Source organism: Athene noctua, chromosome 2 (assembly GCF_965140245.1).
Source record: "Athene noctua chromosome 2, bAthNoc1.hap1.1, whole genome shotgun sequence".
Taxonomy (NCBI): Eukaryota; Metazoa; Chordata; class Aves; order Strigiformes; family Strigidae; genus Athene; species Athene noctua.
In genome coordinates, this window is record NC_134038.1 from 137,839,729 (window position 1) to 137,846,914 (window position 7,186).

Genomic DNA, 7,186 nt, shown 5'->3' on the forward strand with positions numbered 1-7,186 from the left:
CAGCTCTTGGCCTCAGCACCTCTCTTCTACCAAATCTGGAGTTTAGCAGAACAATAACATTCATTCCTATAAGTTATCAGATGCTGCATTGAAGGGACCAACCCTAATACAAAGATAGGCTTTGTCACTTAATATGGAGTTAACTGGGGTGGGGCACTGTAGTTCTGTTCATAGTCAAGATACCTCAGACACCCAGGTATCTTTGTACAAGCAAATTGGTTCCAGAAAATTGTAAAAGACTGGAGTTTAAGCATGGAACATCACTGGTGCTGTGTTTAACAAATTAAGTGAATAAAAGATGAACCGTAAAGGAAAATGTAATCAGCAAGCTCCACTAGTTCTGTTGTCAGACCCTGCTGTCTTCTGCACCTTCCTTTCTGAGTATAGACCTGAGAAACTATGTCCAGATGCCCCCAAAAACAGCATATCATGAGACCAAGCCTTCAGCTCCTCATCCTTACCAGAGTTAAATTCCCCCATGACTGCCACTCTTCTTCTGCAACTCTTCATCCTTTTCTTTACTCCCTCCTTTTCCTCTGGACACTCATTTTTCTTTCCTCTTATCACCATGGAGGTTTTGCAGGAGATAATATGACAGCTCTTCATGCAAGTAGCCAAACAATGCCTCATTTTCCAGGGGGAGTTTGTGCTTTTTGTGTTCAGTTGCCATCCACTTTAGGGAGCGTGGACAATTATGTATGGCATTCATCATTAATTCTGCCAAAGCTAGGGCTGAAATGGAGACTAAGCTGCATTAATATTGTGATTTCAGTTCCTGCTCATTAGTACTGTAAAGAATTGTTCTTCATTTATGTTCTGTCTCAGTTCCAGAGCAGGCCTGCAGGGAGGGGGAGAGGCTCTTCTGGAAGGTGAGACATGTATGTACCTGTGCCTGCACTGTATTTTGCCTAATGCTTGAGACTGTAAGGACTGTGGGTGGTGGAAGGGGTGATGGAAGCTATTAGGTACTACAGAAATACAAACTACTGATCACGCTTGACTGAAAACCAAGGCAATCTCAGAGTACATCCTTGTAACAGCAGTCATTGCAAGCCCAGGGATGATGTGTTGGTGGGCTTTGGAGGTCAGTGTTACTTGAAAATGTAAAGCTAAATAGAAGCTACTAAGTGTTAAATGGTTTGCAGTTATTTCTCTCAATACTATTGCCAAGGAGATAGCTAAGGTGGGGGGGACCATCTCTGGTTTTTATCTGCCTAAGAAAATGGGATGTTTGTGCTCTCCTGGAGAAGAAATCAGACTTGAAAGCAGAGGAGTCAAAAAGAGTTGATTGCAGTGATTTGTATTGGCATGGACAGGTTAAGAATGTCCTGCATGATACTCTGGACATGATTCCCAAGGAATTTAACATGGCAGAAATCATGCAGAAGACTACAGCCTGAAACCCCTATGTCCTTGTCTGCCTTCAAGAGTGTGAGAGGATGAACCTCCTCCTCTCAAAGATCCATAGGTCTCTTACACAGCTGAAGCTTGGTCTGAAGGCAAGTGACATTTTATTAACAGTACTGTTGATCTTCTATGTATTTTGGGGCTTTTTGATGCTTTTTTGGGGGAATGAAAGAATAGCTATTCTTTATGATGCCAATATGCTTTTTATTTTTCTCATAGGGGGAGTTGATGTTTTCTCCTCACATGCAATTGCTGCAATCCATACTTTTCTCTGAGGCTGTGCCAGACACATGGGCTAAACTGGCATATCCATCTACACACAGCCTTGCCTGCTGGTAAGTACTCTACAGTAACAGGGTTTAGCTACTATGCAGAGCTATTCCGGTGCTCTGAATCCAGCAGCTTTGTTCCATTTTTTTTTTTCCCCCAAAATTTGTCTTAATGCAAGTCAGTTTTACTTACTAAGTGTTTTGCAGAAATGCTAAGCACTTTGCTAAGGCAAAGGGTCTGTCATCTCCCTTTGTCACAAGTGCTAGGGGTGTTCAGCATCTTGCTCTTCCTTTTCCCCTAGCCTGCCACCACCAATATCCACTTGCAAGTGGTTATATGTGGATAAAATAGGCAGGTTTTTTTGAAATTCCTCTGGTATCTCATGGCAATGTATGCTGCAGTATGCTCAGAGTCTCTGTCAAACTCTCTTGTGCTCCTGATTTGTACTTTGCTCTGGCATATTGAAAGTTTAAATGGTATCAGACAATTTGCATTTAATAAGACATCAACTCTTGTTACCAATTTCTGGCAGTTTCTGAAGGTGTGTTAACATGACTTATGGTGACGTTCAGGTTTCTCCAAGATGTTTTACAGGACTGAGCATACTCACATCCTCTGTTTCCAGCAACTTGTCTCATGCTGATTACCTTTTACAGTTGATTTTAGACATACTTACATGAAGGAAGGAACAAATTCCACCAAAACCATGATCTTATGCCTATGTAAGCATATACTTTCTGGTTACTTCAGCCACGTACTTTTTCTGTACAAAAGGACTCTTACACTTGAAGTCTGCAATTTATCTTGTTTAAAATCCATATAGATTAAGGCAGAAGCTATTGCTGCTTCTCTTTTTAGGGTTACCGATCTTCTCATGCACTAAGGAAAACGTGACATCTGGACGCAGGACCTCGTGCTGCCAGTGGTGATGTGGCTTTCTGGCTTGTTCAATCCTCAGTCCTTTCTGACAGGTAAGCAGTGATGGTTGTAAGGAACCAGGCATAGGGTTTCACTGCCAGACATTTATTTTTTACTACTGGTGTTAGCTATGTTTGTGATGTTGTTTGGAGAGTTACGCACAGTTTAAATAGCTGTAAGATAAAATAAGATAAAAACCAGCCAAATACCAGAATAACCATCTCCTGAAAGCAGGGGGAACAATCCAAACTCATTTTCAGTCTACTCAGAAGTGGGAAGACAAAGCTATTAAGGAAATAAAAGATTGAATCTCATAGTTTAAAAAGGGTTAAGAGTGCAAGTTTTCCTACCATTATTACTTAACCAATTCAGTGCATATGTCATAGTACCATTCTGGTTTATTTCTAAGTATTAACACAGTTACCAGGCTAAGAAGAAAAAATAAATTGGTCTCCCAGTTCTCTTTGTGCAGTTGTTGCCACAGTACGGGATGAAAAATCTTCAGCAGTGAATTGACGTCTCATGATCACAGCACATATCCATGTATTTATTCTGAAGAGCACAGTGAAGCCAGATAAAAGGCCAGGAGCAGCATATCTCAAATTCTGCATGGCCACCAATGTCACTGAGATAATCCTTTGCTAGCCTAGCAGAAAGGTGGCCAGGAGCTCCTCACAGGACACTCTGGCCAGGCTGCCATCATTCCCTGGAGAAGACAGGCTGTGAGAGCCCAGGGGGTGTTTGCAGCCCAGACACTGAAGTGCCTCTCCCTGTACTTGGAAGCAGAAGGGGATGGCAGCATGAAGGCTGGCAGGCAGCTCCTCTTCTCTCTGATGCTCATGTCGAGGTCCCCAGATGGCTCATTTTGTGCTACAATCACAGAGAAACCCCCAGTGTATTTTTAACTCCTTTTACTGACTCTCTCCGAGCTTTCTCTTTTGGGCGCTTGTTCCTGTCAAGGGCTGGGGAGACGTAAGAACTAGAATAGATGTTAGCTCGGGCTTGTTCTGAACAGGGTCTCAGCCGGAGAGAAGCAGTATCTCTGAATGCAGAGCAATGCAGTCTTGCTCCCCTGCTGAGAGGGGTGGTGGTGGTTGTTTGGTATTGTGTAGAATGTTTTGTTTTCAAACAATTGCATTCATGCAGGTTTTTGCCTGACTTCAAATAATGGCCAAAGGAAAAAACAAACAAACAAACAAACCCCAGTCAGTCTCGGGCTTGAGCACAACTGGCCCAAGAGGGACATGTTAACAGTCCTGACACTGAAACTACTGTCTGGATATTGAATTATTGGAAGTATTATTTTTTAAACTCTAATGGAAGAACAACTGGTCTTTGGATAAGGTGTGCTTGACTGCAGATGTTACCAAAAAGACCAAAGAAGATTATGGCCACCCGCCAAGGGAAGGAGCCTGTATCTGTGGGCTTTTCATGGGAGGTAAGAAATAAACTTAAATTGCTTGATCTCAGTAACCTAGTTCAGGGACTCTAGCTGGGTTCGTTAGGTAGATAAGTTCCCTCAGGAGTCAGACTGAAGTGCTGTGATCCTATGAACAGCACCAAGGAAGTTTAGGAGTGGTGGTGGATTGTTGGTGTTGGTCCACGGTGACTTTACATATACCAGCTTGGTGTCCCAATCACTGACTGTATACTTCATGCATTTAAATGTTAACTGGGTTTGAACAAGGTCTGCATTATAGTAAAGCAGCAGCTCTCATCTAGTTGAGGTTCAGAAGCTATTCCAGGGACTTTAAATTTCACCCTGATACTGATCACCTAGAAATTTTCTGCAGTCTTGGGGGTGCAGAATAGGGCCAGTAGTTACCAGATGTTGGTAACCTGGATCAAGCCATCTACACAGTTGTAGTTAAAAAACGCAAAAACAAACAAAACCCCAAACCAAACAAAAAAAACCCAAAAATTATTTCAAAATCATCTTTCTCCTGTTTTTCCTTCCACCTTGGCAGAAATTTGTCAGTCCTAAATAAACATCTAAACAGTTCTGAATTGTTTATCTGATAGGCCATAGTACTTATATGCCACTGGGGAGACATACCAAGAAACAAGGAAATACCTGAGAACCCCCGTATTAGCATGAGGTATAATGACACACCTAGGTGGGCAATGTGTAAGTACGTCAAGAGTAGATTTTTCATCTGGATTTCCAAACAGTCAATTATTGCAGTAGCTGTAATATTGTTGTAGGCTGTCCCTGAATAGACATTGTGTTCATCTTTTGACAACTCTTTTAACAACTTTCAGAGGATAAAACATTGTACCTTGCTCTTTTGCAATTTTATTTTCCTGAGACTGAAGCATCTAGTTTAGGAATGACAATTAAGGCCTGCAGTCAAAATGAGATTTTAGTTTTATCTTAGAAAGGCTGTCAATTAAGTTACAGATAATTAGAGGAAAGGTGAATGACTCCAACAGGCAATTAGAGAAACATTACTTGTACTCTTCACCACATCTAAAAGAAAGCAACTCTTTTGGAAGGGAGTTGCTGCTTTCCCCTTGGTAAGCCCCAAGTCAGCACTGGGGACCCGAACAACGATGAGCATGTCATTTGATTGTTGCTTTTTGAAAAGGTAGCCTGAATTTTTCAGAGGATTTTTTTTTTTAAATACTGTCTCTCAAAGGGCAATACATTCCTCCTCTGGGCATGAGGAAGGTATCAAGGCACCTTGTGAGCTGTGGTTTCCGTGTTTGTGTTGGTATGTGCAAATATAAACCTTCCTGTTGCTACATAAACACTCCTAAAATCCAAAACAAGCATGTGAAACATTTTATATGCTAGTTTATGTTACAAGACCACACCACAAACTTAACAAAGCCAGCATCTTTCAGAAAGTGCATGGCCCTTCAGCAGCACAGAACTCATTTGTCTTAACTATGCTGAAGTACTTGTTTGATATCTCACTACACAAATGTATACTAAATACTCCAGTGCAGTTCTCCACCTTTTGGAATACTTGACCATAATAAACTAGTGGAGAATTAGGAGGAAATCTGAGCACTTAACTTTGACCGGCATGTTCAGTCACAGGCATACACAAAGTCCCAACTGTAAGTAAAGTAGTTTCCAGTCCCTGCTTTCAGTAAAAAGGCATGCTGATGAAACCAGAAGTCTAGTCCAGGCACATGGTACATACCTCCAATTCGTACAAAGATAATGCAGACTAGGCCAACAACAGTCTAAATCTGTATGTTCAAATGTAGCTTTCAGTATTTAGCAATAAGGAGCTATTTAAACCCAAATTATTCTGGTCTTGCACTACAGAACACCAGGTAAACCATGTGCCTACGTTTACTGCAGGCGCCTGCTGGGACATCCAGCTGGGAACCATAGCTGAAGCCCGGCTCAAGGAATTGACTCAAGCAATGCCAGCCACTTTTCTAAGGGCTATTCCAGTGGATTGAATGGAAAATAAGAATGTTTTTAAATGTCCAGTTTATAAAACCAAAAGCAGAGGGCAAACTTACGTTTGGACTTCGAAAAGCAAGGAGAAGCCAGCTAAATCGGTTCCAGCAGGAGTAGCTTTACTCTTGGTGGTTTAGTACTAAACTTGCAATAGCATGTGCTGCTTTCTCAATCTGCCTTGTAGTTAAAGCAAAAGGAGATAAAAATTTCTCATAGTCAGCTGGAGCAGATTTGTTCTTGTGGGGGACTTTAACCTCCCGGGTGTCTGCTGGGATCACAGCACAGCAGAGAGGGAACAATCCAGGAGGTTCCTGGAATGTGTGGAGGAGAACTTCCTCACACAGCTGTGAGTGAGCCGACCAGGGAAGGTGCCCTCCTGGACCTGCTGCTTGTGAGCAGGGAAGAGCTTGTGGGGGAAGTAAAGGTTGGAGGCCGTCTAGGGTGCAGTGATCATGAGATGATTCAGTTTTGATCCTTGGGGAAGCAAAGAGAGGGGTTAGTAAAACTGCTGCCTTAGACTTCCAGAGGGCAAATTTTGACCCAATCAAAAGACTGATCAGCAAAATCCCTTGGGAGGCTGCCCTGAAGGATATGGGAGTCCAGGAAGGCTGGATGTACTTCAAGAGAGAAGTCCTAAAGGCACAGGAGCAGGTTGTTCCCGTGTGCCAAAAAACAAGCAGGTGGGGAAGGAGACCAGCCTGGCTTAACGGGGACCTTTGGCTGGATCTCAAGAACAAAAGGAGAATCTATTGTCTTTGGAAGAGGGGGCAGGTCTCTCATGAAGACTATAAAGATGTAGTGAAGTTATGTAGAGACAACATCAGGAGAGACAAAGCACAGCTAGAGCTCAACCTGGCTACAGCTGTTAAAGATAGTAAAAAATGTTTCTATGAATTCATTAACAACAAAAGGAGGATTAGGGAAAACCTCACTCCTTTATTGGATGCAGAGGGAAACACGGCAACTAAGGATGAGGAAAAGGCTGAGGTGCTCAACACCTACGTTGCCTCAACCTTTAGCAGTGGAACTGGCTGTTCCCTGGACACCCAGCCCCATGAGCTGGGAGATGGGGAAGGGAAGCAGAATGAGGTCAGCACAATTGAAGAGGAGATGGTCAGAGACCTGCTGCACCACTTGGATGCACACAAGTCTGTGGGACCGGATGGGTTA

The 7,186-nt window shown here is 42.7% G+C and overlaps 1 pseudogene; it reads left to right on the top strand.

Annotated features, from left to right (window-relative positions):
- The window catches only part of LOC141956698 (dynein axonemal heavy chain 11-like), a 123,582-nt pseudogene extending 117,429 nt beyond the window's left edge, over positions 1–6,153 (top strand).
- The last annotated feature ends 1,033 nt before the right edge of the window (positions 6,154–7,186 follow it).